We start from the raw sequence: 13,899 nt of genomic DNA, 5'->3' as shown, positions 1-13,899 counted from the left end.
CGTTCTCCCACGGCGGCACCTCAAAGGTCGATACCAACAGCTGTTCCTTCCAGGCAGGTCCTGACGAACGACGGTCTTTCTCGGCGTCTTCCTTTTGCAGAAACCCTGTACCACGTGGTCCGATCAGCTGACCAGTCCCGGCAGAAAAGTTAAAGGGGTCGTACTCCTTCTGAAAACATAGAACAGGAGAACAGTGAGGGGAAAAGCGCCCCGACTGGGCATCCACAGGGTCCATGTCCTCACACTGACCCTTTACATTGACCCACTAATTTTTGGGGGGAAATAAATGGGCTTGTATAGGAGGGTTGAAGTGGCCTTGTGATTTTTATTCCCCATGTAAAAAAGACAATATATTCATGTAGGATTAGGTCTACTAAGCCAGTAGAATTTCAGGATACCAATGTCAGCTCTTGTTTATCGACTTTATTGGGTAAAAATTCCATTGCTTCTATATCTTAACTTCTAATTCCTTCAAATGAGGGAATTACCTTACAACGTTTAAGGATATTACCCTGGTTCAAGATATCATGCTTGCCCCAGGACTGGTATTTTGGTTTAAAAATTAATTGTATCCCTCCTTTATGTATCTTGTTTTTACTTTCGAGTTCTTGATTTGTACCAACTTTGTTTTGCAGATTAGGAAAATTAGTCAATACCAGGTCTTGGGATTTTCCGGTTTGGTTTTCTAACATTTGGTCCCAAGTCCTTAGTATGGTTGGTTGTTAACTCTTAATTAAACTTTCCAACGTCTAATGATTCTTGCTTCCATCAATAACCTGCTTCTGCGGTACCTCGATTTTCCACTTATTTTCCGGTGCTCCCAAATTATCTTGATCAGTCATAGTACCCTTAATATTAGCTCTATTCTTTCCTTTTTGCAATAATTCCAGTTTTGCCATCATTTTATTTCCCTCAACTTCTAACTTGACAATTTGGTATTGTTCTTCAAGTTTTTATATTTTAGGTCACTCTGTTAGATCATTAATGGCGTTACTTAAGTCTACGATGTTATCTTCAGGCGTTTTTTTATTGAACAAAGTGAAAAGCGGTTTCTTACTTCTGTAACTTGATCAGGCTGGTTCTGAGTTGCTTTAATATCTTCGTTTAAATTCTGTAATCTATTTTCTATTACTGCTTTTAGAGGAGATAAAGAAATTATACTGTTTTTAACCTTATTCCTCGCTCTGTTGTTTTTTCCCCTGTCTTTTTGACATTTGGGATACTGGGGATGTTACGAGAGATGCTGATTTCTCTATTTCCAGCTCCTCATTCTTTGTGTCCATTAAAACCATGTTATTTTGAAGGATTAAATTGTTACTTGTAGTTATTTTTTTTCTGCTACATCCTCAATCGAATAATCTTTATTTCCATTAATTTGTAAATGTCCTCTTAAATCCTGGATTATTGTATTTAATACTTTTGGAATTGTAGCCAATTTAATAATCAAGAGTGCACAATTACAATCTGGATATGGTGCTAATGGTTGTGCCTGAGCCTATATTACTAGATTCTTTGATCTGGCTAGCTTCTTGTGAATTCCCGCTACTAAAGATGCCATGACATTGAGAAGATCTATTTCCACCTCCATTTTGTTCGATTGGTACTTTAGTGCCTCTAATGTCAGTTGCAAAGTTTTAAAAAGAAGGTCCCAGATTGCCCCGGAGTCCCAATTTCCAGAGGGTAGTGTTCCTGGGACTTGTCTGCTTTCCATAGGGTGCGGTTTAATATTCTCACAAAAGGGGCTTTGTTGTTCTTCCTCTTTTCTATTTAACTGTGCATGTTGCGACCTGCAGTTATGATCATTATTTTGGTAGGGTGTTCTCCAACACTGCAGATTGTTTGATTTCAAAATATAATTGTGCCTATTATCTTGATTTCCATTACCCTGGTTAGGACTCTCTAGTCTCCTTTTTTGTTTCATATCGTTCAAAATTATATTAGTATTTATTTGAAGAGATTGTGATAAGTTATTGGTTCCAATAGTTGTATACGGATCAACTCCTATAATGGGGCTACATTGATATACCTGGGTTGTTTGAGTTAAGGGCATAGGTTCCACTCCAGAGTTTACATTTTTAATTTTTACTGATGCTTCAATTGGAAGTGGTGCTTCCGATGACAATAACTGTTGAGCAACTCCCAACAATAATTGAGATGAACTTAAGTCCCCAGGCTGCAAATGTGAGGTTAAGGGGACAGTTAACAGTTCCAAATCAGTTATTTGCCCCCATTGATTGGCCGATTCTTTCTTTATCGTAGGTATTTGATCCACTTCTTATTGGTCAGGGGCACCTAATCCTCAATTTGCTCTTGTTATTCTTGCCTCACTCAGCGGTTTAATTGGAGTTTGTAGTTTACATGAATCTGGTTGTATAGTTAACATGGCTCCCATTGGGTCCTTCATGAAGTCAAACTTATTTGGAGTTTCTTTGGTTTCCCAAATATACGTACCATTGGAGATATTAACAGCTGATTTTTCCCTGCTAGTTTTACTTCCATTTTATTTAGAGATGTTGAGGGTTGGAGTTGTTACTTATCCTTATTCCATTTTTAATAGTCAAATTACGAGATGCTCCCCCACAGGTTTCCCATCAACAAAGTGTGGTGTATACAATGGTCAATCTACGTGTGTTTACCATTCTGTACATGAAGACGCTAGGTAGTTTAATATTAGCTACAATAGTGACAGCTGCCAGCTGATAATAGATAGGATCCCAGGTGGCCCTGCAGTCGGCAATAAACAGATTGGATCTCAGGTATGTCACCTAGTTGGTTCCCCTTCTGAGGTTCCGTGACGATTTCTACTCGTGTTTATAACACTGTCGTAAATACACAATTTTAGTATCAGTGAACCGCAAATGATCCATTTAGTATATCCTGGTGTTTTCGCTATGCTACGAGCAAGAGCACTCCTGTTACCAACACATTTGTGAATTACCCCTGGCATCCATCTTAGATCACGGCCTCCATTTTGTATTCCTTGCCCTCACATAGTCAATGGACACGCAATGACCTCCTTTTCATTTAAGGACACGTAGGCTTTAACCGGCAATTCACCTTGCTAGTGACCCGTGCACCTTAGGCCAGCAACGCTGTAGCAGCATGACTCGGCAAGACCTGCCTCCCCAGCCTGAGGCCAGTCCTGCTATACTGGTTCTTGTGTTCGTTGGCCTGATCATGATTAGGCGGCCGAAGCTGGTAACCGTGCCCATTTACGACCCACAAACATTTGTTATCCTGTCTTTCTATCTTCTACACCTGGCTCTGCTCCCTTCCTTCTGGGCCTTTATTAGGGGGAGGTAACGAAATTTACGATGAGGCGGTCCGGGTCTTGAATAAAGAATTGACATGGGATTATGATGGACTAGTGGGAACCCCTCATTTGTAATGTTTTGACATCAGATACTGTTGACGATTCCTGTGCAACGCCAAATATTTATTGTTTAAGACACGAATGTTTAGAACTGTGGTAACATGTAAAGAATTTGCCTGAAGCCCAATATTTAGTATATAAGGAGCAATCCTCTTTGTACAAATCGAACAGGCTCCTAGATACTGCCCATGTGTAGTTTCTGTGACTTCTGTGTCCCTGCAGTAATAAACCTTTGGTCTTTGACGCCACCATCGAGAAGCCCGTGTTTCTGTTTGTTTGTGTACCAAGACAGGTTGAACTCCGGGGTCTTCGGGTGTTGTCCCTGACACCTCTGGACGGAACAAAAAAAAAGTCCAGAACTCCAATTGGCGCCCAACTCGGGGCGACGTCATTCGGTACCGGTCCAAAAGCCTGAAGAATTCGAGGAGCTTCGTGTGAAGATTTCAGAGGGAGGCGCCCCACTTCATCGATCCCGGCATATCGCAAAAGTGGCCCCGACGTCCTCTTCCACGAGGGTTCCCGTTCAGACGGCTGCAGTGCTCCGTTGCCTTGACCGTCGCCCTGTCTTGGACCCGAGGTACAGTCCTCAGTACGGCGAAACGTGACGGGTTTCTCCTTGGTGACGTCTTCAGTGCCTCAGTTAAGTATTCAGTGGTTGCTAGTTAAATATTTTGTGAGGATTGCTCCCGTTTGGATAATCCTTTTAGTTCTCAGTTCAGTTCAGTTCTGTAAGATTATCACTGGTTATTCTGGTTACGATAATCATTCTGTTCAGTTCAGGTATCGATACATTTGTCAGTTCTGGTAGGCCTAAGTTCGTGGTTCGAGTGCGCATCTTTTCTGTTTGTGTCTTGTTTGTCTTGTGTTCCGGATTATAAAATGGTAAGTCAGAAAAATTGTATGTTATCTTGTTTTAGTTGCAACAGTGATTCCCGGTTGGAGGACTCGTGTTTGGTTCCTCCGATTGGAACTCCCCTTTATGATCTATATTGCAAATTTGGTGTGGGCCCTATCTCTTATAATGAGGTATGGATCCGCTACACAGAGAAAGACGGTGTCCTTAGTTGGCCACTACATGGTAGTTTCGAACCTGAAGTTCTCGATAATCTAGAAAGAAGGTTGTTTAAGAAGAAAGCCCGGCCGGCAATGTTTGATTCTTTCCGTTATTGGCGAAAAGAATCTAAACAGAGAGAAATTAAAAAGCTGAAGAAAGAACAGAAAGAGCAAGAGTTGACTTTAGAACAGTCTGCTAGGCAGCTGCAACTCAACGAGTCTGAGAAAGCGATGGAGGTGGCCGATAGAGAGCGTAATTTAGCGATAGACAAATGCTATCCTGCTTTGCCATCGAGTACGGCTAAGATAGTAGAGGACCCTGAAAAGGATCCCCTGTTGTCTTACTTGTTACAATCACCCCCACCGTATGCACGAGGTGCTACGGCTCCGCCTATACCGAATGTTCAATTACCGGTTGCTGGACAACCTGGTGTCCCTGTTCCCGCTCCCCTGAATCTAGTTCCTGTACCTCCTGTGGTCAATATTAATGTTCCTTCGACAACCCCTCTTCCAGGGTTGCCGGCTTCTTTTCCTATGCCTGTGTCACTCACACCTGCTGCTTCACAAGCTATCTTGCCTGCTACTCCTACTGTTCCTGATCTATCTATTCCAACTACTACTCTATTCACTGCCTCTGCAAGTATTATGACTCCGATTTCTGTTCGTCGAAGAATCACTGATTCTGTCTCTAATATTCTATCTCCCTTCTATAAAACTCTGATTAAGACTCCTACCTCTGACTCTGTGCAGAGACGTAGTCAGCTTCCCAGTACTGAAGAAAGAGGAATACTAGATTCCACTGCCCTTAGATGGGTTTCGAAAGTTGGAAGATATAATGTACAAAATGTATTAGATACATTTATGCAATGGAACGAACCGACACAACGATATGTGTTCGATGAAATGTGTTTCCTTCTACGTGAGGAATTGGAAGAGGATGACCCTGAATCAAATTTAGGAGAATTAATTAATGTTCAGAAAGAGTTTGCTACAGGTATGATAGTTGGACAAAATATAAAAGAAGCGATGGAACTGGTTCTAAGTTATAGATCCGACTCATCCCTTCTTTCACCGAGAGAGTTAGAGAAACGTAGTACGAAACGAAATCGTCAATATCCAATGAGAGAGGTTCCACCAATTTGGCGTGAAGCTGTGCAAGCTAATGCACCGCTTGGTATTGCAGCCGCTCCGGCCCAATTCCAGAGAGTATGGATACATATTCCATGGAAGCGAGCTGAAGTACTAGCAGTAAAACAGGCTTTGCCAGATCCGCGTAAAAATCCTGCAGGATACTACAAAGAGTTGGCTCAAACAGTTGACGCTTGTGTATTGAATCTTGCTGACATAGATCTGCTATTTGGTAACGTAGTACCGCAACCAATTTGGGCCAAAATTCGTAAAGAGAATCATCCAGTTGCCCTAGGTGGTGATTGGGCAGCTATAATTGCAGCAGATGGTCAACAAATAGGTGGTTCCAAACCTGAACCTTTAATTGCTAATTTGCCTGGTAGAATAATAGATTTAATGAAAACCTTAATGCCTGCATTACGCGTTAACTGGGACAAATTGTCCGCGTGCAAACAAAAGAAAGACGAAAGCGTCTCCGACTTTTTCACAAGATTCGAGGAGACATTCGTGGATCATAGTGGTCAGGATATGAGCACAGAAGGGGGCCAGAGATTATTTGTCGATAAATTTGTGCACAATCTATTGCCAGAACTTAGTAGTAAATTAAAGAATTCTGAAAGTGCGTGGGCTGTCTCTACGACTGCGCAAATACTTGCGACTGCTCAATACTACGAAAATAGGGATAAAGAAGAGAAGGAAAAATCAGATAAAAAGACGAAAGATTTAAAAACTAAAGTACTTTTACAACAAGCTTATCCGCCTCGCACGAATCAAACTAATATGCAGCAAGGGTCATATCAAAGAACGGATTATAATTTTCAAAGGCCACAATATCAATGGAATCAATGTGCTTATTGCAAAAAGGAAGGTCATTACAAAAGTGAGTGTCCAGTTCAGGCGCAAAATAATGATGCGGCCGCTCAGAGAGGTCGTGGTAGTTCTATGCAAAACTCTAGAGGTCGAGGACGAGGTGCTATGCCTCCACAGACAAGTGATCGCCCCTCTAATTATTTCGACCAGCGTAATGGACAATCTGCCCAACAGAATAGGTCTCCACAGTATCATGTTGAAGACTATTATGAAGCTAGTGAGGAAGGTCAACAAAGTGAATACTAGGACAGCCATGGACAAAGAGAGGGAGTAGTATCAGTACCAGTAGATCAGAGTGGGCCTTATGTCGCAGTAGCAACATCAGGTATAGTCGAACCGTTTCTGTTGGATACTGGTGCAGCAAAAAGTTCTATCATACATGCAAAACTCCCTGGCGCACCTTTGTCTGGCTCAACAAACGTTTCAGTAGGTTTTTCGGGCGCCCCTGTTCACAACCCTGTTTCTGGTCCTTTGTCTATTTCTGTTGGACCCCGTCAATTGAAAGCACCCCTGATTTTGACGACAGGTTGTAACGAAAATCTGCTTGGTTTAGACTTGTTAAAACGCCTGTACGCGACATTGTACTGTTCTCCAGCAGGTGTACAGCTTACGTTGGGTAAAAGAATCATCTCCCCGATGTACTTGTCGATGGATGCGCTCCCACCAGAGCTGCGTTCACTCCCTGATACTCTTTGGGCGACTGGTCCTAATGATGTAGGTCTCTTGGAAATTCCACCATATGTAGTAACTTTGAAAGCAAATGTCAAACTTCCACGAATTCCACAATACAGAATCTCTAGTGAAGGTGAGCGTGCGCTCCTACTGATAGTACAAGACCTGATCAAGAAAGGTGTTGTAGAAGAGACTAGAGGTAATGTCTGTAATAGTCCTGTACTGCCTATTTTGAAACGAACTGACCCTACAAAGCCTCCAGTATATAGGTTCGTAATTGATCTTAGAGAGGTTAATAAAATTGTGATCCCACAGTTTCCTGTGGTTCCAGACATTACTACATTGTTAACGTTGATTCCTGCTACAGCAGCATGGTTTTCGGTTGTCGACTTGAAAAATGCCTTTTTCAGCATTCCGATAGCCGAGGAAAGCAGAGATATCTTCGGTTTCTCTCTAGGAGGACGAAGTTTTAGATTTAAACGCGCTCCACAAGGTTATTGTGAAAGCCCATCCATTTACAGTCAAGCATTAAAAAGCCAGTTAGATTCCTTCGTACTTCCTAGTGGTTCTGCTTTGGTACAGTATGTTGATGATCTTCTAGTGGCTGCCGATGACAAGGAAACTTGCAAAACAGCTACGATTTCTTTATTGCATCACTTGTCAGATTTGAATCATAAGGTGTCACCTTCAAAAATGCAATACTGCTGCCAAGAAGTGACCTACCTAGGTCATCTCTTGTCAAAGGAGGGAAGGAAGTTGACCCCAGAGAGAATAAAAGCAATTACACAGATGAATGTTCCTAGCACGCAGAGAGAAGTGCGTGCCTTTTTAGGTATTACCTCATATTGTAGGCAATGGATCCCAAATTTTTCTCTTTTAGCAAAACCATTGGTAGCCTTGACTGGGAAAGGTGTCCCGAGTCCGGTACCATGGTCTGCTGAATGTCAGCAGAGTTTTTCTGAGTTACGAAATGCATTGTGTTCAGCACCTGTATTGGGTACACCCGACTACAGTAAGCCATTTACGCTCTATGTCCACGAGAGAGAAGGTTGTGCATTGAGTGTTTTGACGCAGAAATTTGGTGATAAACAACGCCCTTGTGCGTATTTTTCATCAACATTAGATCCAGTAGCTAGAGCATTGCCTAGTTGCTTGAGAGCTACAGCCGCAGCTGCAGCTTCCATTCGACAATCTGCTGGTTTAGTAATGAACAACATGCTAGTAGTCATGGTTCCTCATGCTGTGGATACACTCATGAACCGAACCAAGACGCAACACCTTACCAGTGCTAGATTATCAGGCTATGAACTGACACTATTAGCTAGTCATATTCAGATCAAAAGATGCAATGTATTGAATCCAGCAACATTGTTGCCGACTAGCCAAGAGTCGAGTGATTCCGAACCACACGACTGTTGTTTCAGAACTGAGGAAGAAACAAAAGGACGAATCGATCTAAAAAATACTCCGTTGTCAGATCCAGATGGCACGTTGTATGTTGATGGGTCCTGCTTCAAATTGGAGAATGGTGATGTGACTGCTGCTTATGCAGTAACGACTTTGAGTACGATTGTGGAGACTGCAAGAGTGAGTCAGAATTCTGCCCAGGCTGCAGAATTGATCGCGCTAACAAGAGCGTGCGTTTTAGCTAAGGGAAAGAGAGTGAATGTGTTCACAGATAGTCAGTACGCGTTCGGCGTGGCCCATAGTTTTGGCCGTTTGTGGAAAGAAAGAGGTTTCATTACGTCCCATGGGACTAAGATTCAACATGGTCAGCTAGTTAATGACTTGTTGGAATCCCTAACCTTACCGACTGAAGTTGCGATTGTGAAATGCAGTGCTCATAAAGCAATCACGGATGATGTTGGTCGTGGGAATGCTTTTGCTGATGAAACTGCAAAACAGACAGCTAGAAATATGATGAGTAGAATGTATGTTGCAACGTCTACAAGATGGATTTCTGAGTCTGGAATGTGTGAAGACACAGTGGAAAGCGTGAAAGAAATTCAGAAAGAGGCGACTGAGGAGGAAAAACGTGCATGGAGAGAGAGCACGGGTAAATTGGACTCGAGTGGGTGTTGGATTGACTTGTCGGAACAGCAGCGTTGGATGTTGCCTGATGCGTATGTGCTTGCAGTAGTGACGATGGCACATGGAACAGCGCACATCAGTTCAAAAGGGATTTGTAAGATGTTGGCTCCGGTCTGGAAGAATGACGGGATTAGTAGGTGTGCAGAGAGAGTGGTGAGGAATTGTATGGTATGCTTGATGCATAATCCTGGCAAGGGAATCCCCACACCTGCAGGTCACTTCGCTCCTCCTTCCTGCCCCTTTGAAGTGATCCAGTTAGACTTCATTCACATGGACCGTTGTAATAACCTGAAATACGTCCTAGTGGTAGTTTGTGCTTTTTCCAGATGGATCGAAGCATACCCACTAAAGGACAATACTGCCTTATCCACTGCCAAAATTCTTCTCAAAGAATACTTCCCCCGATACGGAATGCCACGGATTGTATGGTCAGATAACGGAAGTGAGTTCGTAGGGAAAGTTATGCAGAGTGTGTGTGCCGGCCTAGGGATTAGGCAAAAATTTCATAGTGCGAATCATCCCCAGTCCGCGGGTTTAGTCGAGGGTTACAATGGCACCCTTAAACTGAAGCTCGCTAAGATACAAGCATCCACGGGTTTGTCCTGGCCAGACGCATTGCCTTTGGCTTTGCTATCAACAAGAGCAACTGTACATTCTAGAGTAGGGCTTAGTCCCTACGAAATAGTTTTTGGTCGTCCTGCAAATGTTTGGGGGGTACCTAGACCGAAAGAATTTAAGCAGCTGGAATACCCAATGTTAATTGATTACCTTTTCGACTTGACTGCTAAATTGAGTCTTATTCACCAACAGGTTTTCGACGCATTGCCAAAGCCATCGGAGAGTCCAGGCCATCAGCTGAAACCGGGTGATCAGGTGGTCATCCGAAATTTTGCAAGAGCGAAAAACCTTCAGCCCAGATTTATTGGCCCTTTCCAGGTCCTGCTAGCAACGAGAACTGCTATTCGTGTGGCCGGAAGAAGGAATTGGATCCATACGACTCATGCTAAACGTGTGCCTCTGCCCCTTCCTTACGACAAATGGGTAAAGAAAGGAATCGGTGCCTCTGAAACGGAACAAGTCCCCAGGTTCATACCTTTCAGCGATGCAGAACTAATCACGGAGTCACCAAATTCTGACTCTCCTCCTGAAACGGCTCTTTTGAACCCTGAACATTTGTCATCTGCACCAAAAGAACATTTGTCATCTGCGAACGTGAACATTGCCACGTCAGCTGAAAATACATTGTTTCCAGATCAGACAGCTCCTGCAAGACTGAGATACAACTTACGTTCTCGCAATATGGACAAATAAAGCAGGAAACTGCCTATTTTCAGATTCGAATTTACTATACATTACCTCCAGCCAGGAAGTTTGCTAATACTGTGTAATCGTTTCTTTTTTGTTTTAAAATTGCCTTGCCGTCTGGGTAGCCGTAGGGTCGTGGCTGTGTGCCTAGTTGAATCTGCAGGGGTCTGACACAAGGTCGATCTTTCTGTTAGTTCTGGGAACTCCCAGGGCTGATAGAGGCATTTTCATCTACGTACACATCATCAGTGGTCGCGAACGGTCGTAGAAGATGGAGCTTCCTGAGCTACAACGAGAAAATGTAATTTATGTTCGCAGAAATAGACTGTACAGAATACTACACAGCAAATGCTTTCTAATGCAATGTGCGGTTACATTTTTAATTGTTTTGATGACGCTGGTGGGTGGAATCGTCTTTGGCGTACATTTGATTTTTGTGCCAATAGCTACAGTACCTCCCCTTGATCCTACTACTTCTACGGTTTCTTCTATGCATTCTTTTCACTCATTTCCTGAACACGAACAAGCTCGACGCTCAGAATTTATTAATAATACATTTGTACAGCTCTTGCATCAACACCAACTGATAGTTAATACTACAAACTGCTGGGTGTGTGGCTTGATACCTCACACTATGGATAAAGGCATTCCCTATCTAGTCTTGCCTTTCAGCTATAATGGATCATTTCAGGCTTTTCAGACCATTTTTTCATATGCCCTTGAGACCTATCCTCCGCGTCCACCACGGTCCACTAAATACAACTCAGCCAACAAAGCTCTAGTCCAGGGAATTATTGATATGATTAAAGACGTCAATAATACCCCATCTTATCCTAGAGATGAATTACTGGTGTATCTGAGTTGGAACTCTACAGAGTATCGCCTTAGTTTGGGAGAAAGCAAGCGCAAAAGCTCCACTTCAGTTTGGGTCGTGCCTCACCGAGGTCAGGTCTGTTTGCAAGGAAATGGGAGAAATCCGAGAGCTCAGCTAGGGAAGAGTGAGTGCGTTGAGACTTACGTATTTCCGTCTGACTCCTCCCCTGCCTTTCTGACTGCTAGGGGTACCTACTTCATTTGTCAGGACAGAGCATATACATGGCTGCCTGCTGACTTTTCAGGTTCATGTTATATTGCTCGATTGTTACCTCCGACATACACTGCTTCTTCAGATTATCACAAAACCAGAGTAGCAAGAGGTGTCTTCAGCGAGGAAGATACCGCTGGTCAAGAAGCTGGAGATTTCTTCAAGGGTTTCCTTCCGTTTTGGGGGCCTATGGCCAATAGTAGAAACATTCGTCAACTAACACGGGTAGTTGAATCTACTATTACAGAAACTGCTGGTGCCCTTAGTAACTTAACAGCTGAGCTTCAGGCGGATCGTCTCATGACGTTGCAGAACCGTATGGTTCTAGATGTAATACTTGCAGATCGAGGTGGGGTATGCAGAATGATCCAATCGAGCTGCTGTGTCTTTATTCCAAATAATGCTCCAACAGTCTATGAAGCGATCTCTAAGCTACATAAGATTTCCGACTCTATACACGTAGATAAGGGAAACTGGTCCTTCATGGAGTGGTTTTGGACTCTGGTATCAGCGTGGGGATGGAAGGTTCTGATGGTTATTGGTGTCATCCTAGTATTTCTGTTCTCGTGCTGTCTTATTCTCCAGTGTGGTCCCGCTCTGTGTAGTCTCTGCGCTGCAACCTGTTTCAGGAAACCACCTGCATTAGGAGAAAAGGCACGAGGCAGGATGATGATACAACGACATGTCGCTGACCTAATGAGCATAGAAATGGACTCTGACTCTGATATAGACTAAGTAATTGCCTATGTAAGGGCAAAAGGAGGGTCTGAGGTTCCGTGACGATTTTTACTCGTGTTTATAACACTGTCGTAAATACACAATTTTAGTATCAGTGAACCGCAAATGATCCATTTAGTATATCCTGGTGTTTTCGCTATGCTACGAGCAAGAGCACTCCTGTTACCAACACATTTGTGAATTACCCATGGCATCCATCTTAGATCACGGCCTCCATTTTGTATTCCTTGCCCTCACATAGTCAATGGACACGCAATGACCTCCTTTTCATTTAAGGACACGTAGGCTTTAACCGGCAATTCACCTTGCTAGTGACCCGTGCACCTTAGGCCAGCAACGCTGTAGCAGCATGACTCGGCAAGACCTGCCTCCCCAGCCTGAGGCCAGTCCTGCTATACTGGTTCTTGTGTTCGTTGGCCTGATCATGATTAGGCGGCCGAAGCTGGTAACCGTGCCCATTTACGACCCACAAACATTTGTTATCCTGTCTTTCTATCTTCTACACCTGGCTCTGCTCCCTTCCTTCTGGGCCTTTATTAGGGGGAGGTAACGAAATTTACGATGAGGCGGTCCGGGTCTTGAATAAAGAATTGACATGGGATTATGATGGACTAGTGGGAACCCCTCATTTGTAATGTTTTGACATCAGATACTGTTGACGATTCCTGTGCAACGCCAAATATTTATTGTTTAAGACACGAATGTTTAGAACTGTGGTAACATGTAAAGAATTTGCCTGAAGCCCAATATTTAGTATATAAGGAGCAATCCTCTTTGTACAAATCGAACAGGCTCCTAGATACTGCCCATGTGTAGTTTCTGTGACTTCTGTGTCCCTGCAGTAATAAACCTTTGGTCTTTGACGCCACCATCGAGAAGCCCGTGTTTCTGTTTGTTTGTGTACCAAGACAGGTTGAACTCCGGGGTCTTCGGGTGTTGTCCCTGACACCTCTGGACGGAACAAAAAAAAAGTCCAGAACTCCACTTCACACCGGAGGGGAACCAACCAAATGACATACCGTGAGGAGAACTCCTGCCAAAATTAGGAACACGAGAACACTCATCCCCCCAAGACCATGGGGCACAATTTTGCTACCTTATAAATACTACATGACAATGCTTGATCGTATGTATTAACGCATGCCTACTAGTTGCAGCGCACTTTCATTTTTGCATTTTCTTGGATTACCTGTACGTAGATCATTTAGGAGTGGCGTACACAGGGCTGGTCCCTGTGTAGTCCTGACGAAGAGCTCTGGGGAATGCTCGAAACATGTTGTCATATACTTGGGATTCCTAACCCATTATAGCTGGGTTTTTCCATTATCTTACCCCGTTTTTAGACATACCAACTAGGAGCAAGAATAAAATATTTCGCCCACTAGCTAGGTATTTTTAACTCGCCTCTCTCCACTCCACTACACTTTTGCACCACACATAGTCTTCACTAAAGTCGTCCTACGTAATTCCGCAAGTCGCAGCACGCCTCAGTTCGTGGAGGACTGAGATGGCCCCTATGATGAGGCATGTCACCAAGGGGAAACCCTGGTGAGTGAGGAGACTCAAAAAAGAAAGTTTTCTTTCC

Source organism: Lissotriton helveticus, chromosome 1_1 (genome assembly GCF_964261635.1).
Source record: "Lissotriton helveticus chromosome 1_1, aLisHel1.1, whole genome shotgun sequence".
NCBI classification, from domain to species: Eukaryota; Metazoa; Chordata; class Amphibia; order Caudata; family Salamandridae; genus Lissotriton; species Lissotriton helveticus.
This window is presented reverse-complemented; position numbering follows the sequence as displayed.